Consider the following 27,345-nt stretch of genomic DNA (forward strand, 5'->3'; position numbering starts at 1 on the left):
GCTCAAGGGTACCGAGCACCCAAGAGTAATAAGCTTCTCAACTTGTAACTTCCACGTATCACGTGGAGAACTCAAACCGACGCACCAAATGCAATGGCAAGGGCACACGGAGTGCCCAAGTCCTTCTCTCTCAAATCCCACCAAAGCAACTAATCCTAGGGAGGAAAATGAGGGGAAGAACAAGAAGGAGAACACCAAGAACTCCAAGATCTAGATCCAAGGGGCTCCCCTCACATAGAGGAGAAAGTGATTGGTGGAAATGTGGATCTAGATCTCCTCTCTCTTTTCCCTCAAAAACTAGCAAGAATCCATGGAGGGATTGAGAGTTAGCAAGCTCTAAGAAGGTCAACAATGGGGAAAGAACACGAGCTCAAAGGATAAGGTTCATTGGGGAAGAAGACCCCCTTTTATAGGTGGGGAAAAAATCCAACCGTTATGCTCACAGCCCGCACCGAGCGGTACTACCGCTCCAAGGAGCGGTACTACCGCTAGGGCGGTAGTAGGCCTTGGAAACACAACAGCGAGGAGGCAAAAAAGCTAGAAGAACCGTCGGAGCGGTAGTACTGCTTGACCTCACGGTACTACCACTAGGGGTAGCGGTACTACTGCTAAGGGTAGCCGTACTACTGCTTGCGAGCGGTACTAAAAAATTACATCCGTGCCTACCACCGCTAGACTTGTGACGAGTTTTTGGTCCCGAGCGGAAGTAGCCACGGAAGTAGCCGCGGTAGTACTGCTCCAAGCGGTAGTACCGCTCTCAAGAGCGGTAGTAAAAAATTACATCCGCTCCTGTCCGCGGTAGTACCGCTGCAGCCTTTTCAGAACACCACAACTTCTGCAAACGGACTCCGAATTCGACGAAAGCAAGTTTGTTGGAAAGCTAGCGACAAGGGATAACACAATCTTGATACAAATAACAATAAGAAGCAAATGAGAAAAGGCCCATTAGAAAATGGTGAGAACCCTTCCTTGAAAGAGACCAGTAAAACCTCCAACACCGAAAATGCAATAGAAGAAGCATGTGAACTCCGTTTTCGATGAACTGAAGCTTGTCATCAAGATGACCATAAGCTCTAAGACTCACAAAGAGAACCAAACAAGAACCAAGAAACATGATGCAAGGATGCAATGGTTTGAGCTCTCTACTAATGATACGATCAAGCTACCAACTTGAGAGCCCCCTTGATAGTACGGCAATCGATCCTATAACCCGGTCTCCCAACAACCACCATGAGACCGGTAAAATAGAAAACCTATCAAGGGCAAACATTTGCCTTGCACATGATCCACTTGAGCTAGATGATGATGATCTTGTCCTCCTCAAGATGGACCACCTTTCTTGATTGCGTTGGGTCGATGGAGACTAGATTATTGCTCCCCCATACTCCACTATGGGTGAGCCACTCTTCGGCACATCTTCACAAGTCCATTGACATCACAATGTATGGCAAGCTTCAAGCACATGATCTCTTCGTGATGCTCCACTTGAACTTGCACACGGCAATCTTGATGACGATCACCACTTGATGTCATCCTTTCCCTGGATCGTATGATATCTTCCTCTTGATGCAAGCCCATGGACATGTACCTAACCCACATAGAACTCTCACATAGACCATGGGTTAGTACACAAAGTGCAATGGACAATGCTTACCATACCATGGGATCACTTGATCCCTCTCGGTACATCCTTTACGCTTTGTGAGTTGATCAACTTGATTCACTCTTGACTTAGTCATTATCAACCTTGAATCTTTCCAACTCTCTTCGTTTGGATGATGTCTTGAAGGTAAACATGAATGATCACACAATCTTCTTCTTCAAGACCTGCTTGCAATAAGCTCAACACTCACGTGACCAATCTTTGGGTAATTCCTTAATAGCGCCTTGATCAACACATAAAATCCTTCAAACCAACACATGGACTTCAAGAAATGCCTATGGACAAATCCTTCAAATATAACTCAATGCAACCATTAGTCCATAGAGAATGTTATCAATTACCAAAACCACACATGGGGGCACCTCATGTCCTTTCAATCTCCCCCATTTTGGTAATTGATGACAATCACTTTCAAGAGAGTTTATATAAGGAATTATGCATCACCATGCAATGCAACAACCAATAATGCCTGCGTAGGAGATGCGTATGCTTAGGAACAAACCAAAGCCTGAAGAGACAACTCTCTAAACTTCTCCACAAAACTCTCTGAAACTTCTCCCCCATTGGCATCGATTGCCAAAATGGGCGAAAAGCTTAGAAGGCCAATATAAATTGTGGTCCTCCATAAATTATGTATTTCTCAACAAATGAGTGGAATGAAACACACATATCCAAAGGTAAATACTTGGAGGAACACAAACTATATTGAGGCACAAAGATAGCAAAATAATGATATGCCACAAAGACATAAAAAAGAGAGAAACAAGCAATCAAGCAATCGAAAGATACCAATTGAAGCAAGCAAACAAAGGATATCAATTGAGCCAACTAGACCAATGATCCTACGTGCCATATGAATGAAATAAATTATGACATGAGCAAAGGAGTGTTCTAGAGAAACTAGAGAAGCTCCCCATGATTTGTGCACAATTTAGTTTTGTAATGGGATACAACGAGCGCAAAATAGGATCGTCACTCCCCCAAGATCAATAGAACCTCACGACAAGTGCAAGAGAGCAACAGAGTGTTCTAAAGACACTAGTGAAGCTCTCCATGATTTGTGCACTCCTTACAATATTTGCATTAGGATACCAAGTGCACAAAATAGGATCATCTCTCCCCGAAAATCAATAGAAACTCACAACAAGTGCAAGTGAGCATGTAGGAAACAAAGCCTAGCACTTGCAACAAACAAATGGTTGAGCAACATATAAAAGAGACAACTTAAGGGTAGGCTCAACCAAAATGATGTATGTGAGTCATGGCAAAGCACTTGACAAGACTAATGTACGGATGAGCATTAAGCATCAACATAGTCTTGGAAGAATGAGGCACACGGTGCAAGGCCTATCATTCCCACACACAACTAGCAAATGGGTTCACAAGCTTACTAATAAGCATATAGAGAACCTATGCTTGTGACAACCCGTGGTGAAGATAGAAGAAGAAAGCCTCATCAAGACGAGGGATACCAATTAAGATGGCAAAAGCCTCGTAAAGATAAGCATGAGGAAAATAATCTTCACCACACAAGAGTGCATCAAGATGCAACGAGATACGACACATACTCAAGGCAAAAGCTTTCACGGAGCCACCAAAGAAATAACAAAAGAGAGACAAGGTGGACGTGAAAGAAAGGATATCATCTAGGGATGTAATTTCTCTCAAGTGTATAAGGTTCTAGGTAGACGAAATCATGATGATATATATCTACAAAGAAGGATGTACACCCGAAATATTTACAACAAGAAGGAACAAGATATCCAAAAGGACGTCATACATATACCAGTAAGATATTTGCTTGGAAGCATAGCACATGGCTAGATATGGTCTTATTGTATATAAATGAATTCCTACCACACAACCATCAAAGACATCACAACTAGCAACAAGAGATCATTGTTGCGATGTTGAGAAAGGAAACAAGTATCACAAGAGAGAATGAATAACATGCCATGATACAACCTACACAAGGTTGATGTAAGAAATGTGTGCATGAAGTATATGAAGATACTTGTTACCGAGTTAACATTGGAAGGATGAAGTAGATACCAATTGAAGGTACAGTGTAGTTCATTGATCATCCTAGCTTGACTCCAAAAAGCACATGGTGACAACACCTTCCTTGTGAGTAGCCGAGCATCCAATGCATCTCCAATTGTTCCTAGAACAACAACACAAACAAAATGGTACCCAAACTCATTGGGACCAAAGAGTTAGAGAACCAACAATCCATAGGACAAACTCCACATAAATATGTGCACATAGATATGAAAATGAATTTCATGCACATCTCATCCAATTTGAGACTTGGTGGAGTTTCCCCTATATATTGGGTCAAAGAGAGAAAGCATGCCAAGGAAACTACATGAAGTTAATATGCATGCTCAAGACTTTCAAGAACCGATACCAAAATACAAGGAAATACCAAGTGAAAAGAATACCAAATGGAGAAATTATCACTTGGAAGATATCAATAAAAGATACATCAAGGAATGAGATATCCATTGGAGCCCACAAAATGATATCAAACTCCCAAAAGAGAGGATGGTTCCAAACAAACCAATCTCTCTACAAAGTTTCATGATGGCACAAGTACCAAAAAGAAACGGCTTGCTGTCCACCAACACACACTTAAAATGGATCACAAGTTTAGTGTTTTATAGAAAATAGGATAGCTCCCCCGCGAGTTGTGCATTATAGAGAATTTGCATTGGAATACAAATGCACAAGGTAGGATCACCACGTTCACTATATCAAGGAAAACACTAGACAAGATCAAGAAAACAACAAGATCCTCAAATGGCACGGAAGGCAATGGGAGTTGACACAAACTTGGCAAGAGATAAGGCAAATAAAAGGCAAACGCCAATGTGAAGATGATCAAAAATTTCTACCACACATAAGTGAGTACCAATTGTCAAAAGACAAGAAGTATTTGGAAATAATTCCCGGTGGTAGATAGCAAGGATATCCGACATCATCTTCACACCAAACACAAGCAAATTGCAACTTGTAGAGCAAACATGCCACCTAGGAACAAGATAATTTACAATATCAATTCTAGGTGACAATATCTCAAATGTAAATATTTTCTAGGCTAGTAATATACACATAGCATATTACTCCCCCATAATGTGATACCAATTAAAGATAAACAAGAGGCAAAAATAACGATCCAACAAGAGATAATTAATGGACAATTTAGAATTTGAATTTCTCATGAGAAGACATACCACATAGCGACTAGATAATCTTGAAATATCAATACTAGATGGTATTACTCATGTACACACATTTATAGGATTGTGAGGTGCACAAAGCACATCAGTCCCCCATAATGGGATACTTGATTAATCTCTCACAAGAGCCAACTAAGATACAAACAAGATGCACAAAGCCTCAACGTACGACACACATGTACATGAAGTGCAAACCAACATACATAAACTTGATTACTCAAGATAAGCAATTTGGAGACACAACATATACAAACACATGCAAGGAACAAAACCAATACACGCAAGGGGGCAAGTAACTTTCAATGTAAGCAATTTAAGTACAAGTTACCGCAAGGAGGCACATTGGATATAAGATATAAGCTTGATGATTCGATTGACTTGGCTTGAGACAATAAGAGTGATGAAGTCCCCTTAATTCTTCATAATGTAGCCAAGTCTCCAATGTCCTCCAATAACACCTATTGATCAAGTATGAGCTAGTTGGTCCCCAACCAAGTTGGGTCCTAAGAGGTTAGTCACAATAGGCTTGGCTACCCAAATGGTTCTTTTCTTGACACCACTTTGAGTACCAACAAATTTGGCAAACACATTGCCAACCTTATCCTTCCCAAGAGAATAGATATCACCAATTAGAATAGGGTTTGATAAGGTACCATTCGTGCATGAAGAAGCGACGTGACCTTTTTCACGACATAGGTAGCAACGTCTACTATTCACTTTCTTCTCACTTGATTTCTCAACTTGAGAAGCATTAGATTGAGTCTTCTTGGGAAGAGGCCTTTCTTCAACTTGAGGTTGAGCATGAGAATGCACTTGTAGCCGCTTCCCTTGTTGCTTGTCACTAATGGCCTTCTTCTTCAATTGGCAAGATCTAACATGGTGCCCTTCAATTTTGCACTTGAAGCAAATAATCTTGGCCAAATTCTTGACGTGTTCTTGGCCCTTCTTCTTGTTCATCTTGGACTTCTTCTTCTTGTTGGAGTTGAATCCAAGTCCACCTTTGTCATTGGGGGATTTTTGCACACTCAAGATATTATTGAGTGTGGATTTCCCTTCATGACACTTTTCCAAGTCTTTCTTCAAAGAAGTGACTTGGGCCTTGAGCTCTTTGATTTCCTCTACATGGTTAGTCTCAACACAAGTACTAGAGGAAGTATAAGCTTCATCATTGGAGCAACAAGGCAAGGAAAGCAATTCATCACAAGATGTACCAATGTTATGCATAGATGAATTACGAGGACTAGCACAAGGCAATATAGCATTTTGACTAAAAGTAGTGCTAATGTCCACATGAGGCTCACTAGATGTTACCTTAGCAACCATAGCCTCATGAGCTATTTTTGGCACATTATGGGATACAAGAAGATCATCATGAGAGCTAGAAAGCTTTTCATGACTTTCTTCCAATTTCCCATAATTGCTAGATAGCAACTCAAGTTGAGCCCTTAGCTCAACATTCTCCTTTAAAATGGATGCTTCACAAGAAATAGAGTTAGTAGCACAAGCGTCATCATTAACAACAAGAGGAGAAGGCAACTTGGCAAGCTCTTTTAAATAAGAAGCTTCAAGTTGAGCATGAGACTCGGTGAGTTTGATGCATGAGCTCACCCTTGATGACCCTTGAGCCATTTTCGAGGTGCTCAAAATCCTCAAGGAGTCCAGCATGAGCAACTTCAAGCTTAGCATTTTTAGTTTAAAAAACATTGGCCACCTCAAGAGCTCTATCATGAGATTCCTTCACTCTAGATAACTCTAGAGAAAAAGTCTCCTCAAGAGATTCCATGGTGGTTTGTTCAAGTTCAAGAGCTTGAGAGAGGTCCGCAATCTCATTAGCGTAATCACGCTCATGACCTTCCATTTTATCAATGGTGACCTCATGCTCCTCAAGACGAGATTCCAACTCATCAATATATTTCTTGCCCTCAATAGCAATAGACATGATTTCTATGAAGTTGGAACGAGCAATTTTATTCTTAAGAAGAGCTTTAAAAATTATTTCCCCCTTAACTTTTAAGGAGGCAACATCATCATTCTCTTCATCATAATCGACATCATCATCACTCTTGCCATCATCAATATTATCACAAGATATATTGGGATTCAAAGTGGGAGATACCTTTGAAGCCTTGGCCATAAGGCAAAAAGCAATCGATGATGATGTAGGATCCCTTGAAGCACCGTTCAAGACCACATCTTGTTCCATGGAGTGTTGGGTTTCCTCTACATTGTTAGCACAACAACTTGAGGAAATAGATACATTTTTATCATGGCAACAAGACATAGCAAGCATATCATCATGAGATTTGAGCAAGCAATTTCTACAAGATATGCAAGAACTTTTAACACAAGCATGTGAAACATTTAGAGTGCTCGAAGTGTTAAAGTCCAAAGGTGAAGCATTGCAATAATAAAGTGATGAAGGATCATCAATAATATGCTCACTATAATCATTGCAATGAACACCACTACTCACCATATCATTACCTTGTGGCAAACCACATGTAGGTGAAGTAGAAGAAGTTGAGAATACTATACGACCGGAGGTGGAAGGAGGACAATCATCTCCACAAATCTCGGACACGCCATATTTGTCTTGAAGCTTTGTCCACAACTCATGAGCATCCCGAAACGGCATGAGTTGAAATATAACTACATTGCTCAAAGCATCAAAAAGCACATTAGAAGCTTGAGCATTGAGATAAGAGTTTTTCTCATCCTCTAAAGATAATCTTTGTGGATCCTTTGGAGGAGAAAAACCCATATATACAATTCGCTCTAAATTTGGGTCCATGACCCTAAAGAGATTAAGCATGCGAATTACCCAAACATCAAAATTTGTGCCATCGAAACTAAGAGTGTCAGAGAATCCTAAACCCCTAGTCGACATCCTTACTCTCTAGGCGGTTAAGCCCTATAAAGAGAGACGAGGATCTGATACCAATTGAAAGATCGAGGATGTCGCCTAGAGGGGGGGTGAATAGGCGCTTTAAAATAATTACGATTTAGGCTTGAACAAATGCGGAATAAACCTAGCGGTTAATTTGTCAAGCACAAAACCTACAACAACTAAGCTCACCTATGTACACCAACAACTTATGCTAAGCAAGATAAACTACTAGGTGATAGCAAGATATATGACAAGAAACAATATGGCTATCACAAAGTAAAGTGCATAAGTAAAGAGCTCGGGTAAGAGATAACCGAGGCACGCGGAGATGACGATGTATCCCGAAGTTCGCACCCTTGCGGATGCTAATCTCCGTTTGGAGCGGTGTGGAGGCACAATGCTCCCCAAGAAGCCACTAGGGCCACCGTAATCTCCTCACGCCCTCGCACAATGCAAGATGCCATGATTCCACTAAGGGACCCTTGAGGGCGGTCACCAAACCCGTACAAATGGCAACCCTTGGGGGAGGTCACCGAACCCGTACACTTTGGCAACCCTTGGGTGCGGTCACCGAACCCGTCAAATTGCTCGGGGCGATCTCCACAACCTAATTGGAGACCCCGACGCTTGCCCAGAGCTTTACACCACAATGATTGAGCTCCGAACACCACCAACCGTCTAGGGCGCCCAAGCACCCAAGAGGAACAAGCTCAAGGGTACCGAGCACCCAAGAGTAATAAGCTTCTCAACTTGTAACTTCCACGTATCACGTGGAGAACTCAAACCGACGCACCAAATGCAATGGCAAGGGCACACGGAGTGCCCAAGTCCTTCTCTCTCAAATCCCACCAAAGCAACTAATCCTAGGGAGGAAAATGAGAGGAAGAACAAGAAGGAGAACACCAAGAACTCCAAGATCTAGATCCAAGGGGCTCCCCTCACATAGAGGAGAAAGTGATTGGTGGAAATGTGGATCTAGATCTCCTCTCTCTTTTCCCTCAAAAACTAGCAAGAATCCATGGAGGGATTGAGAGTTAGCAAGCTCGAAGAAGGTCAACAATGGGGAAAGAACACGAGCTCAAAGGATAAGGTTCATTGGGGAAGAAGACCCCCTTTTATAGGTGGGGAAAAAATCCAACCGTTATGCTCACAGCCCGCACCGAGCGGTACTACCGCTCCAAGGAGCGGTACTACCGCTAGGGCGGTAGTAGGCCTTGGAAACACAACAGCAAGGAGGCAAAAAAGCTAGAAGAACCGTCGGAGCGGTAGTACTGCTTGACCTCACGGTACTACCACTAGGGGTAGCGGTACTACTGCTAAGGGTAGTCGTACTACTGCTTGCGAGCGGTACTAAAAAATTACATCCGTGCCTACCACCGCTAGACTTGTGACGAGTTTTTGGTCCCGAGCGGAAGTAGCCACGGAAGTAGCCGCGGTAGTACTGCTCCAAGCGGTAGTACCGCTCTCAAGAGCGGTAGTAAAAAATTACATCCGCTCCTGTCCGCGGTAGTACCGCTGCAGCCTTTTCAGAACACCACAACTTCTGCAAACGGACTCCGAATTCGACGAAAGCAAGTTTGTTGGAAAGCTAGCGACAAGGGATAACACAATCTTGATACAAATAACAATAAGAAGCAAATGAGAAAAGGCCCATTAGAAAATGGTGAGAACCCTTCCTTGAAAGAGACCAGTAAAACCTCCAACACCGAAAATGCAATAGAAGAAGCATGTGAACTCCGTTTTCGATGAACTGAAGCTTGTCATCAAGATGACCATAAGCTCTAAGACTCACAAAGAGAACCAAACAAGAACCAAGAAACATGATGCAAGGATGCAATGGTTTGAGCTCTCTACTAATGATACGATCAAGCTACCAACTTGAGAGCCCCCCTTGATAGTACGGCAATCGATCCTATAACCCGGTCTCCCAACAACCACCATGAGACCGGTAAAATAGAAAACCTATCAAGGGCAAACATTTGCCTTGCACATGATCCACTTGAGCTAGATGATGATGATCTTGTCCTCCTCAAGATGGACCACCTTTCTTGATTGCGTTGGGTCGATGGAGACTAGATTATTGCTCCCCCATACTCCACTATGGGTGAGCCACTCTTCGGCACATCTTCACAAGTCCATTGACATCACAATGTATGGCAAGCTTCAAGCACTTGATCTCTTCGTGATGCTCCACTTGAACTTGCACACGGCAATCTTGATGACGATCACCACTTGATGTCATCCTTTCCCTGGATCGTATGATATCTTCCTCTTGATGCAAGCCCATGGACATGTACCTAACCCACATAGAACTCTCACATAGACCATGGGTTAGTACACAAAGTGCAATGGACAATGCTTACCATACCATGGGATCACTTGATCCCTCTCGGTACATCCTTTACGCTTTGTGAGTTGATCAACTTGATTCACTCTTGACTTAGTCTTGATCAACCTTGAATCTTTCCAACTCTCTTCGTTTGGATGATGTCTTGAAGGTAAACATGAATGATCACACAATCTTCTTCTTCAAGACATGCTTGCAATAAGCTCAACACTCACGTGACCAATCTTTGGGTAATTCCTTAATAGCGCCTTGATCAACACATAAACTCCTTGAAACCAACACATGGACTTCAAGAAATGCCTATGGACAAATCCTTCAAATATAACTCAATGCAACCATTAGTCCATAGAGAATGTCATCAATTACCAAAACCACACATGGGGGCATCGCATGTCCTTTCAGTTGTGCCTTGCTGGAGGAGTTTTATTCAAAGCAAACTGTCAAGGGGTTCCCATAACACCCAACCGCGTAATGAACGCAAAATCAAGGAACATAACACCGGTATGACGGAAACTAGGGCGGCAAGAGTGGAACAAAACACCAGGCATAAGGCCGAGCCTTCCACCCTTTACCAAGTATATAGATGTATTAATTATATAAGAGATATTGTGATATCCCAACATATCCATGTTCCAACATGGAACAAACTTCATCTTCACCTGCAACTAGCAACGCTATAAGAGGGGCTGAGCAAAAGCGATAACATAGCCAAACAACGGTTTGCTAGGAAAGGTGGGTTAGAGGCTTGACATAGCAATATGGGAGGCATGATATAGCAAGTGGTAGGTAGCGCGGCATAGCAATAGAGCGAACAACTAGCAAGCAAAGATAGAAGTGATTTTGAGGGTATGGTCTTCTTGCCTGAAATCCCGGAAGGAAGAAGAACGAGTCCATGAATAAGACAAACGGACGTAGTTGAACGGATCCTCACAATCGCAACGTAACCGGAACTATCAAGGAGAAGCGCAACCGGAAAGAAGGAAACATCATGGTAAACAACCATCACATAAACATGGCATGATGTACAACCAAGTATGATGCATGTCCGGTTTAAATATGCATAGCATGGCAAAGTGCAACAAACAACACTACAACTTAAGTGGAGCTCAATATGCAACGAGTTGCATATTGACTAAACTTCAAAACAATTATTTAGTTCTCTCCCATTTAAACTACTCAACAATATTAAATGTTGGTTAACATGGCAAGAGGTGAGGCATAAGTAAACTAGCTATCTAGGCAAGTTTAAATGAGGCCGGAACAACAAATAACAATTCCGGAAAATCCTCATATGCATATTTCAAATTTGCTACTGTTCTGCCCTAAACCATATTTTAAAGTTGTTAAGCATGCAAAGTAATGCCACCATGTTAAACTAGGCATTTTTCCACCCCATTTACATATAAAGTTTATTAAATTTGGAGCTACGGTTATTTAGTTATGAAATAAATCATTTTAACATGGCATTTGAGCAAATTTAAACAAATATCAATTTAAACATTTTAAACATGCATGAAAGCAGCATATTATGAAACTAGAGGAAATTATAAGCATTTTACATATTTAAATCATTTTGATCCAATGCACCATTTGTGAGTTACTAAATGCATGATCTAGAGGGACTTCTCTGCAAAACAGAAAATCTCTGGAATGATGCTAAATTCGCTGGAACAGGGAAAAAACACGCACAGGTCGGATTGCAGCATACCGCAGCAGCCCAGGAGGATTTGGCCCAAGTAGTTGAGTGAGTGTTTGGCAAAATAAAAGAAACAGGGCCGTCCGGGACTCGAACCCAGGACCTCCTGATGTGTCTTCGAGGGAACAACCAGTAGGCTAGCTGATCTGCTTGTAGTGGAACATAGTGAAAACTCTAAATAACCTATATGCTAGAACGGATCTAGGAAGAGAACGATGCTTCAGTTATGGAGGACGTTCTCACAGCGGGAAAAACAGAGGCCGGCGGCCATGGCGATGCTGGCCCTTGGCTGTCTGGGTAAGCAGAAGGAGCTGGGCGCCCCTAGCCTTGCGCACACGCGGGCGCTGACAGGGGCGAACGAGGCACTGGGGCGCCACTGGATCAGCTGCACGCAGCGAGGCAGAGCAGCCACAAAACTTAGCGCGGCTTCAGCAGGATCGTGGGACAGGCGGAGGTCGGGAGGGCAGCAGCGGCTGGACCCGGGCGCGAGCGAGGCAGGGTTGGTGGCGCGGACGACGCGTAGACGGCTGGATCCGGGCGGCGAGGCGCCGAATCCCCACTTGGCCGAGCCAGGAAAGGTCGGCGACGAGTTTTCTGCACGGAGACGACGACGAGGGATTAGAGATGAGAGAGAGACGGGGACGCGCGACGACGAGGTCCGGCGTGGGACGGGAGGCCATGTGGACTGGGAGTGGCTGGGCTGTGGTCGACGGAAGGCGGACTTGGCGAGAGCTCCCGGCGATGAGGCGTGATGCAGGGGAGGCAGACGAGGTCCCGTACGGGCGACGGTGATGCAAGGGGAACTCGCCGGCTTTGAGGATGATGGCCGGGCGCGACGCGAAGCACCAAGGGGCGCCTATGGCGTCTCCTGAGAGAGAGGAACAGGAGAGGGTGAGTGGCTAGGAGAGACAACAGAGGGAGGAGGACGAGGAAGGCAGAGAAACCACAGGAGGAGGAGAAGGGCAGCGGGGCTTATCTCGTGGTCGGGCAGGGGCTTGAGGGCGCGCATGGTCAAGCTCCAGGAGGTGCTCGAAGCAGGCGATCCAGGGCGCGCGGATCCCGTTGGAGCTCGAGGGCGAGGGCGCCGCAAGGCGGCTGATCTGGTTGGGCGGATCGGGAGGGATCCCGATGAGGATGTGGCTGGTTGGGCAGGTGGAGGGCAGGGAAGAAATCGAGGAGGGACAAACTGGCGGCGGCGGCGGAGGGATTTGGAGGATGGGACAGCTCTCCTAGAAACTAGGGTTTGGACTGAGGAGGGGTTGGTCTATATATAGCAAAGTGGGTCTAGGTTTGGACCCTCTGATTTACATCGGACGGTCGAGATAAAAAGGTTAAGAGAGATCCGATAATAAATCGAAGATATTAGAAGGATGTTTGGAAATGATCTGAATCCAACGGTGATGACTGAGCGGGTCGGGTTCGGGAAAGTCTCGGACACGCGCGAGGGGTCTGGGAGAGGTTGACAAAGACAAAGAGGCCTGACAAAAGGTCAACGGGGGCAAAGAGAGAAGTGGCAACCACGAACGACTACGAGTTTTATGAAAACATGTAGATGCAATGCAAATGATGACATGATGAAATGCAACATACAAATAGAACACACAGCGGTCACACAAAACATGGAAGGCATCTGGAGCGTCGGTCTCGGGGCGTCACAGGAAGGTTACCGCACAGTCGGCCATCAAGTTCTTCAAGGGGCTAGTTTGCCGTTTTGGTGTACCAAACAGAGTAATCGCCAACAACGGCACGCAGTTCACAAGCCACACCTTCATGCAATACATCCAAGACCTCGGCAGCAAGGTCTGTTTTGCTTCCATGGCACACCCGCGGAGCAACGGCCTAGCGGAGAGGGCAAATGCTGAAGTATTGCGAGGCCTGAGGATGAAGACTTTTGACAGGCTGCACAAGAGGTGAAGGCGCTGGATTGATCAGTTGCCAGTGGTTCTTTGGTCGATCAGGACGTTGCCAAATCGAGCCACCGGCTAGACACCCTTTGCCCTTGTATATGGGGCATAAGCAGTTCTCCCCACGGAACTCATATACGGGTCACCTCGAGTGCTGGCTTATGACGAGCTTGAGTAAGAGCAATTGCGGCAAGATGATGCAATGCTCCTTGAGGAAGATCGTCTTTGGGCAGCAGTGAGAGCAGCGCGCTACCAGCAAGCCTTGCGCCGCTATCATAGCCGCAAGGTTCATCCCCGAAGCTTTGAGGAAGGCGACCTTGTTCTTCGGCGCATTCACTCGGCCAAGAATTCCATCAAGTTGACGTCGAAGTGGGAAGGCCCTTATCAGGTAATACGAGTCACCAGGCCCGGCACAGTCCGCCGGGAGACCGAAGATGCCGTCCCAGTGAGCAACTCCTGGAACATCGAACATCTTCGCAAGTTTTACCCATAAGGCGCGGCTACCGGGCCTCCCGGCAGGCCACCTTTTGTACAAGCTTTGCCGGCAAGGCATGTAACCCTCTGTGCAAAGCCAGGCGCAGACCCTGAGCATAAATAAATGAAGCGCTGGCGCCCTAAGTTTTAGCATGCATACTAGGTTAAGTCTCTCCCTCGGTTAGGGTTGATAGTGCTTAGCGGCGACTAACCCCTAGCCTAGAGGTCGAGTGTGCATCTTTCTGTTCTCTTTGGTTCGCAGGGCACATGGACACTTCTGCCGAGCCGCTTGGGAGAAAGGGAACGGTCCTGCACTCCAGCCCCGGCAAGCCAAGACTGTCGGGGGCTGAAGACACAAGGATCCAACCACGGCAAGCCAAGGTTGCCGAAGGCTGCGGAATCAGATAAGTCTTTTATCCCCCCTGTTATGCATTTCTGTATAGAACTGGGACATGTGAAACTTCGTTTATGTTCTCAAAACCACCGTGCTCCCCCTTTCCAGTACCCAATAGCTACCTCCTGGGTCGGAATTTGGTCGTAGTCGCGGTGGCAAGGAAATGAACGAGGGGCCTAACTCTACTTCGCCCCTGCCTCCGCCAAGAGCGCGAGAATGGTCGACTGAAGTGGAGAGACGGCAAGGCCTGTTGTCGAGCAACAATGTTTATCTTAAAAATAACAAGGATTCGTCCTTGGCATGGGCCTCGCTCACGCACAAAGAACCCGGCAAACACCCTTTTTCATTAAAAACATCCCATATAGGTACAGTTCATACGGAATTAAAAACATGAGCAAGGGGAATACGAGTCTTAAAATTAACAAGTGCCCGCAGGCTTACAAACTAAAAAGAGACAAGGTGCCCGTAATCCCTTTCTTATCCCTCTCATCAGGAGGTGGAGCAAGGTGGCGGGAGGGCAAAAAGAGCGCCTAGGCAAGGTACAAGGAGCAGAAGGCACCAAGAGAACATCTTGGTGCCGGGAAAGGAGCTGGAAGACGAGGTAGCAGGCCGGCAATGCGCGATGATGGAGGCAGGGGCCTGCGTACTCCGACTTGACGGCTGCCACCCGCCTTCTTCGCCTTCTCCGGACCTCCTACGCCAGCCGCCCAACAAGATGATGGGGAGCGCCCTGATGGAGAGCTTGGCGAGGAAAACCCTCGGCAGGGCGCGTGGCCGAGGGAGGGGCGGCGCGGTCACTCGAAGTCGGAGTCGGCATCCTGCCGCTCGACTCTCTCGTCGTCGCTGTCGCTATCCTCCTCGTCACTCCCGCTTGAGGAGGAATCTTCATCGTCGGAGGAGCTCTCCACGCGGCACTTTAGGCGAGTTCCAAGATCTCCAAAGACCTTGACGGAGAGCAGGCCGCCCTCCATTAACTTGAAGTAGAGGACGAGCCCCGCCGTTGGGCTATGGATGCGAGCGAACGTCTTCCATCCACGACAGAGGTACATGACGTGAGGAGCAGGGAAGTCGACGTTGACCCGCGTGCCACCGTTCCCGCAGCCCCTCATGTGCAGCCTGAGGGTCTGGGGCGGATCGAGCTCCATCTCCCAAGCGAAAGGGGTGGGGAGGCGGAGACGACGATGCGGTGGCCGGCGTAGCCTGATGAAGAACTCGCGGGGCTGGTCCCCGACATGGCCATCCATCGCGGGAGGCATCGCTGGTGGAGGCACGGCTATCGCGCCGCCTCGTCCCCTGTCCCCCGACCGCCGCGGCGACCTCGGCCTCGCCCCCTCCCCCTTCCTCTCGTAGCCGGCTCCGCCGCTGCGAGCTCGTGGGAAGGAGGGACGCGCTGTCGAGCGGCGACCCTCGCCCCCACCTTCGAAGGGCCTGCACCCCCTCTCGCCATGACGGGTGGAAGGAAGGAGCGGAAGTGGAAGAAGATGGATGCTGGGAGAATGTGGGGTGACATTCCCCTCCCCTTCCTTATAAAGAGGCGGGGTCGAGGCTCGGCCACCCCCACTCGGCCAGTCCAGCCATCAGTGGCACAGGGAATCAGGACCGACCCGCTGCCCCAATCAGCAATGGCCCGGTTTCCCGCCTCCACCGCGTGCCACTTTCATGGAGGACGTGTGGCGAGCGAGCAGAATCGAGGGGACGGGTGAGGCGACCGTTCCCCGCCCCGTGATCGTGGGGGGGTGAGCGCCTTGAAGACTGTGACCCGAGTCCACCTAGTAAATGAGCCGCGCCTCCACGCCTCCCTCTTTTTATGGGGAAGGCATGAGCTGGCTCTTTACCATGATGTGACGCATGCATGCGGAAACCGCCCCACGCATGACCCCCACGTCACACACGACCCTCCACATCGCGCGCAGGTCGTGGGGAAGCGCGGCGGACGAGAAATTACTGCGGTAAAATCCCACCCCGACTACCCGCGAACCATTTTGGGCCTGGCCCAACAACGTGTCGTGCTTATGTGTGGCCCAGGCCCGGGGCTCCTGTCGCTGTGCAAAAGTAGGGGCACTCTTTTTTACCCCTTTACTTGTGCACGGACAGTCGGAGCCGCGCCCGCGGCCACACTTAGCAGGGCAAAGGAGGGAAGCCGGAGAGAAGTCGAAGCACAAGACAAACAAGGCAACACCAAGACTAGAAACACAAGACAACAGAGGGGCGAGATGGAGTCCCCCGGCAAAGCCCTTGCCGAGGCGGCCTCCGCGGCCCCGGCAAGAGCCTTGCCGAGGCAGCTTGCCCAACACCAACAGAGCGAGCCACCCTTGAGCCCACGGGTTCCAACCCAACCAACTACATTGGGACAATGGCTCGGGAGGCGCCTCCGTGGTGGCATGCAGATCTTTGTCAAGATCATAAACACACAAGATCAGATGAGGATCAGAAGACGATGACCCTCGGCGGGGTCCTCGCCAAGGAAATCCACAAGACCCCGGCAAGCGTCTTGCCCGGGACGACTGTGACACCACGGCAAGACCCTTGCCGGGCCCCCGGCAAGGCCCTTGCCGAGGGTGCCAGCAGGGCCACTGCCAGGCCCGCACCAGCCAAGACTCCGCCGCCGTTCGCATGCAGCTGCCAGCCCAACCAGCTGGGCAGGCGGCTGCGTGGGACCATGCGGCTTCCAGACCAAATCAGCAAGCACCTCCGTGGTAGCATGCGGATCTTCATGAAGACCCTGCCACCGCGCCACCTTAGCAGCCTGCCTGCCTACATGGCGCTGCATGCATCGCTGGCCTGGGCGCGTGTCGAAGTGAGGAGGAGCGACGACGGACGGGACGGGCCTCGTTCCCATCCCCGATAAAGCTAATGGACACCTAAGTAGCGCATTTAATGCACTTTGTCCCGTATTGCCGTGCGATATGCTCACGCACTGTAGGCCTTTCCGCCTCTTGTGTGCCACTGTGGCAACCCCTTTTTTCTATAAAAGGAGGCCCGAGGCGACCAGGAGGGGGATTCGGCGTTTTGGAACTACATAGCACCGTAGCTAGTTCGAAAGCTCAAGAACACTCAATACATCCACCAAAGCAGGACTAGGGTTTTACGCATCCTCGCGGCCCGAACCTGGGTAAACGACCCGTGTGCTAGCTCCTAAATCTGCTCTTCTCACGACCCCGCGCCCGCCAACCGTAGAAGGGATCCTAGTGATCCCATAGGTGTTGTTCCCACCGACATCTTTGAAGTTCTTTGTGTTGGATTGAGTATTATGAATCTGGAGTTTTTTTATGCATATCATATAATCTACTTGCAGATACTCATGGTGACATCAGAGTATCTAGGTGACATTAGAGTTGGTTGATGTGTCTCATATGGTGTTATTTGAGTACGAACTCTTGGGCTGTTTGTGACACTTATAGGAATAGCTTAATAGATCGATCGAAAAGGATAACTTTGAGGTGGTTTCGAACCCTAGAAACGATTTCGTCTTATGTTCTCCGCTAGATAAGAACTTTGGAGTGATTCTTTATCGCACGTTGAGGGATTGCCATATGATCTAACTATGTTAGCATTGTTGAGAGACTGCACGAGCGAAAGTATGAACCCTATGCCTTATTTTCAAGCATTGCAATACCGTTTGTGCTCACTTTTGTTACTTGCTACCTTGCTGTTTTTTGTTGTTCTTATTATAAATATCAATATCTACTATCATTACTACACTTGAATCACCATCTCTTCGCGGAACTAGTGCACCTATACAATTTACCATTGTATTTATTGTGTTGGGGAGACAAGAGACTCTTTGTTCTTTGGTTGTAGGGTTGTTTGAGAGAGACCCTCTTCATCCTACGCCTCCCATGGATTGATAAACCTTAGGTCATCCACTTGAGGGAAAGTTGCTACTATCCTACAAAACTCTACGCTTGGAGGCCCAACCCGAGTCTACAAGAATGAAGTTGCGTAGTAGACATCAAACACCTCATTGACAATGGGTATGTACATGAAAGCTTAAGTCCTTGTGCAATTCCTGTTATTCTTGTGCCTAAGAAGGAAGTTTTCGCATGTGTTGCGATTGTCGTCCCATAAATGCTATCACTATTCGCTATAGGCATGCCATTCCACGCCTTGATGATATCCTAGATGAGCTTAGTGGAGCCACCATTTTCTCTAAAATTGATCTTAAAAGTGGCTATCACCAAATTTGCATTCAAGAGCGTGATGAATGGAAAACCGCTTTCAAAACCAAATTTGACTTGTATGAGTGGTTTGTCATACCCATGGGCTTATCCGAAGCACCTAGCACTTTTATGCGTGTGATGCATTATGTTTTTCGCAAATACATTGGCATATTGGTTGTGGTCTACTTTGATGATATACTTGTGTTTAGCGAATCTCTCGAAGATCATGTCACCCATCTTACAGCTGTTTTGCAAACTCTTAGAAACGAGCGCCTTTATGCTAATATGGAGAAATGCACATATGGTCTTGACGAGCTTGTTATCTTGGGCTTTGTTGTGTCTTCTAAGGGTGTTCATGTAGATGAAGCTAAAATTGATGATATTAAAACTTGGCCACAACCAACCAACTTGCAACAAGTGCATAGCTTCCTTGGCTTAGCCGGATTTTATCATCGCTTTGTGAAGGATTTTAGCACTATCGGCGTTCTGGGAACCAGGGTACCCAGACTTGCCTGCCTGCGGCTCACGACGTGGCTCCATCAGTGGCCTGGGATGGCCCACCTTCAACATCGACAACACAAGACCCTCGCAAGGGGGCCAAGCTTCGCGAAGCGGACAACGCCAAGAGCTCCAGAGGGAGTGGCCTACCTAGGCTGGCTCCTGAGGTGCGGAGATTCCTACGTAGGCGCCCACCTTGTGAGGTTAAGGTGACGCAAGCCATGACGAACAAGGCCAGGCGGGCGCCAGTGGGCGCAGTACAACAAGTTTCCTCTTTGGTGCTCATGAGGCAAGCGCAGGCGCGGAGTCCCGAGGAATCAGCCAAAGGTTTCCATTTCCGTGCTACAAGACCAAGACTGCCAGGACGGAGGTCATCGCCGAGCCCACCACGACATCATGACCAGAAGCTTTGCAGGTGAAGACCGCCTTTCGTCAGGATAAGATGTACTATTTGTCTCCCTTCAAACTGGGCCATTGTGGGATCCCTTCCCACCTACATTTTGGGGGAAGAGGACCAAGGCCACTATAAATATAGCTTAGCCACCACCATAGAAGGGGACGGATCAATCGAGCCATACGAACCCTCACCAGCTCACACCAACACAAGAACAGACCTCACGAGGAAGTTCTTCCTCGGTACTAGTTCATCCTCAGCCCACCTTGAGGCTAATCCACCACAAAGGAGGAGTAGGTTCTTACACTGCAAGGTGGCCCGAACTTGGGTAAATTGCCGTGTCTCTTTCATTTCCCGTTCATCGAGCTAGGCCGTGAGACCGATGAGTTGGCAGACTAGGGAGACCGAGTTCTTCGCACGCACCCCAGAGTTCGAATCTTTCTTGGGTCCACGGAGCCCCGAATTCGACATTTGGCACGCCAGGTAGGGGGTGCGTCGGAGCCTCTCTCCCACCGGTCTATTCGCCACCATTCCGCCGTCCTCATGGCCGACGCTCATCGAGTTCGTGCTAATCGCCGGGCTGCCCTCGCCGCCCGCGTTGCCTAGACAGCACCTGCGGGCAACGGTGCCCGCCGTCGTTCCCCACCGCCTGCGGAAAATGCCGCCACCGGCCGCGTGGTCCATGAGCAGCAGGGTTCGTCGCTGCAGCCTTCCGTGCGGCATGATGGGCGCGCCGCCACTCCATCGCTGACTCCGGCGGCTGCTTCGTCTTCCCATGCTCGTCGCGGGCCGGTGAACGTGCAGGCTGCGCCGCTCATGGCGCGTGAGCTCCTGCGCTATCGCCGACCGACGACCTCTACAAGGACTGGCTGGACCGCATCGCCGAGCTCGTCAGCGCCGCTGGAGAGGCCCCTGAACCGTCTCGCTCGCTGCCTCCCCCGCCTCCTCTTGCAGGCGACGTGGCCCACAATGCGCCTCCTCCACCTCCCAGACAAGATGCCATCCTTGAGCCAAGGCGTGAGGCCCCTCAGCGTGACACGCCGCGCAGAGCGCTGGCATGCGAGAAAGAAAACTGCTAAGTGGTGCAGCGGCCCCAAGGAGAGGCGCGTGCACTCCCAGCACCACCACGTCAAGACCACGGGCCGCCTGAGGCGGTGGTGCGCGAGTGCCAAGACCAGGCTCCCCCTCTACGGCGGGCTCCCATGAGCACGGCGGGCTGCCGCGCATTCACCCCGGAGCTACGCCGGGTCATCTGGCCTGGGAAGTTCAAGCCAGACCTGCCTCCACGGATGGCACCCCTGACCCTGCCGAGTTCCTCCAGCTCTACGAGCTGAGCATCGAGGCGGCCAACGGTGACAAGAAGGTCCGGGCGAACTGGTTCCCCATGGCCCTCAATGAAGGCGCGCACTCGTGGTTCCTGAACCTCCCCGCGGGATCGATCTCCTCCTAGGATGAAATGCGAGAGCGCTTCATCGCCAACTTCCAGGGCACTCACGACCGCTCTCCTGCCGCGGGTGACCTGCGGCGTATCAAGCAGCAGCCAGGGGAGACCTTGTACAAATACATCTAGCGCTTGACCAACGTTCGTCTCAAGATTCCCAAGGTGTCGGATGAGCCCATCATTTCGGCGTTCACTGATGGCGTCCAGGATGTCAAGATGAAGGAAGAGCTCGCCATAGACGAGGACTTGTGCTCGGCTCTGGAGATGTTCAACACGGCAACCAGGTGCGCGAGGGCCGAGGAGGGCCGCATTTCCCTCCTTGAGCTCCCGAAGGCCGATCCAGAGAACAAGAAGGCCAAGGCCAAGGATGTGAAGCGCAAGGGCCTAGCTGTGCTCGCGGCAGACCCTGAGATGAAGCGCGGCAGTGACCACCCAGAGTCCTCCAAGGGCAGCCGTCCATTCTGCGTCTTCCAGAACATGCACAACCACAACACCAATGACTGCCAAGAGCTCAAAGCCATCCGAGACGAGCGCCTTAGTCGTCGCCCCGAGCGCAACGACCGCAGCTACGGTCGTGGAGGAGGCCGAGGTGGGGGACGCTGGGACAACCGCGACCCCCGCTAGGACTGGCGCGATCAGCATCGCGAGGATCGCTGGCAAGGCCAGCCTCGCGAGGGCCCCTAGAAGGATCAGCCTCATGAGGACCATCCTCAGGGCAATGATGGCCTTCCTCCGCTGCCGTCACCACCAAGGAGGAATGACGACCACCACCAAGATGATGGGGCTGGGGGCTTCAAAGAGCCTCGTGCGATCGCTTGCATCCTAGGCGGCACTCAGGCCCTCGCCTCCCATCGCATCTTCAAGCAGTTCACTCGCGAGGTGAACGCGACCCTCCCCAAGCTCGAGGCAACGTGTCCGCTCAGGTGGTCCAAGTACGCCATCGCCTTCGACTCTACTGACCAGCTCAAGTGCGTGGCCACTGTCGGCGCTCTCCCGATGCTCTGCTCGTCTACCATCAGCAATGTCCTTGTCACCAAGACACTTATCGATGGCGGCGCGGGGCTCAACGTTCTCTCCGTCGAGATGTTCGACACGCTCCACGTGCCGTACGACCAGCTCCAGCCTACCAGGCCCTTCTCGGGGGTGACCGACGGCTCCACTATCCCCATAGGGCAGATCCGCCTCCCCGTCACATTCGGCAAGTGCGACAACTACCACACTAAGCTCATCGACTTTGATGTCGCCCAGATTCGCCTCCCATACAACACCATCCTTGGGTATCTAGCTCTAGCCAAGTTCATGGCCGCGATTCACCACAGCTACAATGTCCTCAACATGCCGGGGAGCAACGACATCATCGCGGTCGTCTGCGACGAAAAGGATGCGGTGTGCTCCCTTGAGCATGCCTACCAGGCGGCGGCGGTCGAGAACCCAGACGACGCGGGAGCCTTCTACCCTCCTGAGGTCATCCCCAGGAAGAAGACGTAGTTGCTCTGCCGAGGATCTCAGGAGGACGGGGCGTCCGACGATCATGCCTCAGGCCCTGCGCCCACTGATGGGGCGCCTTCCCCTCTCGCATAGGAAGGCGCGCCCGATGCCCCTCTCAGTTTGGGCTCAGGGGCTCTCCTCTGGAGGGCCTCAGACCTGGCCAGTGTCACGAGGGAGGCGTTTGGGCACCATGTGGAGGCGTGCTTCAACGCGTGCTTCCGCGAGAAGGGCGCAGGGCGCGAGGCGCCAGGTGCTCCAGAGTTCATCATCAAGGCGATCGAGGAGCTTCAGGAGGCAAGAGCCATGCGAGGCGAGCATCGCCCTGCACCACCTAGTGCAGCTCCCGCCCCTGACAAGGGCAGCGAGCTGTGCGCCTGCGTCAACATCCCAGGGCTCAATAGAGCCGCGTCTCGGGAGCTCTTCTGGCCGTCCCATGTTGGTCGATCCGAAGGCCCCCTTCACATGTATGTTTGCATGCCTTTCGGTCTGCCGAGCATGGCTGCTGCGCACCAGTGCCACATGCGGGCCGTCCTGGTGGCTCACGAGGCCAGGTGCGAGGCAGTCCAGACGGAGGAGGTGACGAACCCTCGCAAGCCCCCCGGGCCTCCGGAGCCTCACGAGCTTCGGGAGCTAGACGGCTCATGAGGAATGACTTCTACGGCACGCGTTTTCAACTACTCCAACACTTCTTCAGCAGCGGTGCCAGGTGACACTTTTTGGTTTGTTCAGTTGGGGGCGCCCCTCGGGCTGCATCATCCCCAAGCCGTATGAGTCCGTCCCTGCGGCATGTATTGTTTTTCGCATATATCAGAACTGGCCTTACCCTTTCATGAGTTGCTTTATGTCATCACCTGCCTGTCCGGTGCTTCGTCCCCATGAATGTCGTACGCCCTTGCAAACCCGCCCGTGACTGCCTCATCATTAAGGACTGGCACGACGTCTGTGCTTGGGTCCATCGCTGCAGCATCGCTAAACCCAAGTGGTTGAGCTTTGTCTCTTCAGGATCTTTGCATGAGAAGACTTGGGCACGGTGTCTGTGCTGGGGTCCGTCCCTGCAACGTCGACAAACCCAACTGCTGAGCTCTATCTGGCGGGCCGGCCCCGTTCACGTCACCTCCTAGGGTTGTTGGTGTTTGGCCTTCTCATGCGATATCCTCAGGAGATTCACTCGTGTGTAAGCTACCTAACCATTTCGCAGGACCCTTGGAAATGTTCCGAACCAAATTCAGGCGCAACCCGCCTTGAGGTAGGGCCTCGTGAGTCCCGCGCTGGCTCACGAGTGCCCATATACACCTCCTCCAGTCCTGTCGTGCAAGCAACGTGAAAGGATGGGGCTGTACATGCCCCGGAGTCTCCCCTCAGAGGGATCTCCCACCCACGAACCAGTGGAAGCCCCATGCTCCGCGCTGGCAGACGACACAGTCGAGGAGCGGCTATGCCCATGCAAGAGCAGAAGCACCATGCTCCGCGCTGGTGAATAAACAACTAAGGGCAGCCTAGCGGCTGCAGTAACCTCAGGAGAGCCACCAGGCTCGCTGCTCAGCCTCACCACACCGCTTCCCCCTTGGGAAGATCACACGAGGGGGCCGGGCATATACCACCTCACTAGGTCCCTCGAACCTGGTGTTCTCGCGTCCCTCCCGAGCGAAAGCCCGGCGAGGAAAGGTATGGAGAGCTGTTCGTACGTCAAGGGGACCCCTGAGTATCGCGACTCAGGGGCCTCACTGGTCACGCAGCCCCTCACCTCGTCCTGGTTATACGGATGCCCCAACGGCGGTCGAGGTATGCGCGGGCCCGGGCCCTGCCGACACAGAACGCTAAGAACGACACTTACATCTCCTTCCTGAGGGTTGTTCGTACGTCAAGGGGGACCCCTGAGAATCGCGACTTAGGGGCCTCACTGGTCACGTAGCCCCTCACCACTTAGTCTCGTCCTGGTGATCCGGACGCCCCAACGGCGGCTGAGGTATGCGTGGGTGAAAGTGCAACTTTCCCTGGGTGGTTTTGGTAATTCTTAACAACATATAGCTCATTGAACTAATACTCTTTCAAGATGATCATTTCAGAAAGTTCAATGATTGGCATGGCATGGACTAGGAATGTGGACCCCTCAAAATGCTAAGGACACATATTAGCTCAAGCTCAAGACTCTACATTTTCATTTAAGTGATCCAAGATCACATTGAGTCCATAGGAAAAGCCAATACTATTAACAGGGGATGAGGTGTTGCTTAATGGCTTGCTTGCTCAAAATGCTTACTGATATGCTCCGAAAGCCCTCAACCACTTTCTCATATCCACATATGTCCCAAACCAAAAGTCAAACTCGGCCCCACCGATTTGATCTATCCGGCGCCACCTAGTTCATTTGACATAGCCATAGCCAGAAACCCTAATCAGTTTGGTTCACCGATAGGGGTCTCGGTCTCACCGAGATGGGACTGCTAACTCTCTGTTTCCCTTCGTAACGTTTTGGTCTAACCGAGATGAGTGGTCGGTCCCACCGAGTTTGCAATGCAAACTCTCTGTTTGCTTTTCGTAACGCTTCGGTCTCACCGAAATGAGCGATCGGTCCAACCGAGTTTGCCTGACCAGCTCTCTGTTTGCCTATTACAGAAATCGGTCTCACCGAGTTCATGTGATCGGTCTCACCGAGATTACGTTATGCCCTAACCCTAATGAAGTCGGTCTCACCAAGTTGACATGTCCGTCCCACCGAAAATCCTAATGTTCACATTTTGAACTAAATTGGTCTGATCGAGTTTGAGTATTCGGACCCACCGAGTTTGGTAAATTGTGTGTAACGGTTAGATTTTGTGTTGAGGCTATATATACCCCTCCACCCTTCCTCCATTTGTGGAGAGAGCCATCAGAACGTGCCTACACTTCCAGCATTCATTTTCTGAGGGAGAACCACCTTCTCATGTGTTGAGACCAAGATATTCCAATCCAACCATAAGAATCTTGATCTCTAGCCTTCCCCATGTTGCTTTCCACTCAAATAATCTTTCCACCAAATCCTAATCTGTGAGAGAGAGATTTGAGTGTTGGGGAGAATATCATTTGAAGCACAAGAGCAAGGAGTTCATCATGAACACACCATCTATTACCTTTTGGAGAGTGGTGTCTCCAAGATTGGTTAGGTGTCACTTGGGAGCCTCGGCCAAGATTGTGGAGTTGAACCAAGGAGTTTGTACGGGCAAGGAGATCACCTACTTCGTGAAGATCTACCCTAGTGAGGTAAGTCCTTCGTGGGCGATGGCCATGGTGGGATAGACAAGGTTGCTTCTCCATGGACCCTTCATGGGTGGAGCCCTCCGTGGACTCGCGCAGCCGTTACCCTTCGTGGGTTGAAGTCTCCATCAACGTGGATGTACGATAGCACCACCTATCGGAACCACGCTAAAAATTTCCGTGTCTACATTGCGTTTGCTCCCTCCAAACTCCTCCCCTTTACCTTCATATGCAATGATTTAGATTCCGCTGCTATACTCTTAGATTTGCATGTGTTGGTTGATTGCTTGACTTGTAATAAGTTGCTAAAATCTGCCAAGACTTAAAATTAGGAAAAGGCTAGATTTTTATTTGGTCAAGTAGTCTAATCACCCCCTCTAGACATACTTTTGATCCTACAAGTGGTATCAAAGCTTTGGTCTCCATTTTCCTTGATTTCCATAGCTTTGGTGATCATAGCCTTGGTTTCACAACCTAGGAGAGTATGGCGTCTAGCGAGGGAAATTACCACCATAGTGGTCCTTACTGTGATGGTACTAATTTTGCTAGTTGGAAGCATAAGATGAAAATGCATATTCTTGGACATAACCCCGCCGTTTGGGCTATTGTGTGTATTGGCTTGCAAGGTGAATTCTTTGATGGGAGAGAACTGAACCGTGAAGCTACCGCGGAAGAGTTAAAGATGCTGCAATACAATGGTCAAGCTTACAATATCCTCTTCAACGGATTGTGCCCCGAAGAATTCAGCAAGATCAGCCATCTTGAGAATGCAAAGGAAATTTGGGATACTTTGATTGATATGCACGAAGGTACCGACTCCGTCAAGGAATCCAAATTGGATGTGCTTCAAAGTCGGCTTGACAAGTTCAAAATGAAGGATGGTGAAGGTGTCGCTGAAATGTACTCTAGGCTTGCTCTCATCACAAATGAGATTGCCGGCTTAGGGAGTGAAGAGATGAACGACAGATTCATCATCAAGAAGATCCTAAGAGCATTGGATGGAAAATATGATACCGTGTGCACATTGATCCAAATGATGCTCAACTACAAAGATCTCAAGCCAACTAAAGTCATTGGTAGAATTGTTGCTCATGAGATGTCACTCAAGGATAAAGAAGAGCTTCACAACAAGTCAAGTGGTGCTTACAAAGCCTCATGTGATGCTCCTACATCGTCAAGTGAGAAACAAGCCTTCAATGAGGAATTGAGCGTAATGGTGAAGAATTTCAACAAATTCTACAAGAGTAGAAGCAAGGAAAGAAGTTCCAAGTCAAGGTCCTACAATGACAAAAGATCTTCTAGTCGTGAGCGTAATTGCTACAATTGTGGAAGACCCAGAAACTACTCCAATGAGTGTACGGCTCCCTACAAAAGAAGAGAAGACTCACCTAAAAGGAGAAGTAGAAGAGAAGAATCACCTCCAAGAGAGAGAAGGAGTAGAGATGATCGTTACGAACGAAGAACCTCTCGCAGAAGCAAGGATTCGGAAAGGAAGGAAAAGTCATCAAGGAGCTACACAAAAT

At 49.4% G+C, this 27,345-nt stretch overlaps 1 long non-coding RNA gene across 1 annotated transcript; it reads right to left on the bottom strand.

The window, feature by feature from the left end:
• Positions 1–9,613: 9,613 nt before the first annotated feature.
• Positions 9,614–13,061, bottom strand: LOC120969796 (uncharacterized). The gene is made up of 2 exons (XR_012188904.1): positions 12,079–13,061; positions 9,614–11,981 (listed from the first exon to the last, which is right to left on the bottom strand). It is a non-coding gene; the product is annotated as an uncharacterized lncRNA (long non-coding RNA).
• Between the last annotated feature and the right edge of the window lie 14,284 nt (positions 13,062–27,345).

Source organism: Aegilops tauschii, chromosome 7 (assembly GCF_002575655.3).
Source record: "Aegilops tauschii subsp. strangulata cultivar AL8/78 chromosome 7, Aet v6.0, whole genome shotgun sequence".
Taxonomy (NCBI): domain Eukaryota; kingdom Viridiplantae; phylum Streptophyta; class Magnoliopsida; order Poales; family Poaceae; genus Aegilops; species Aegilops tauschii.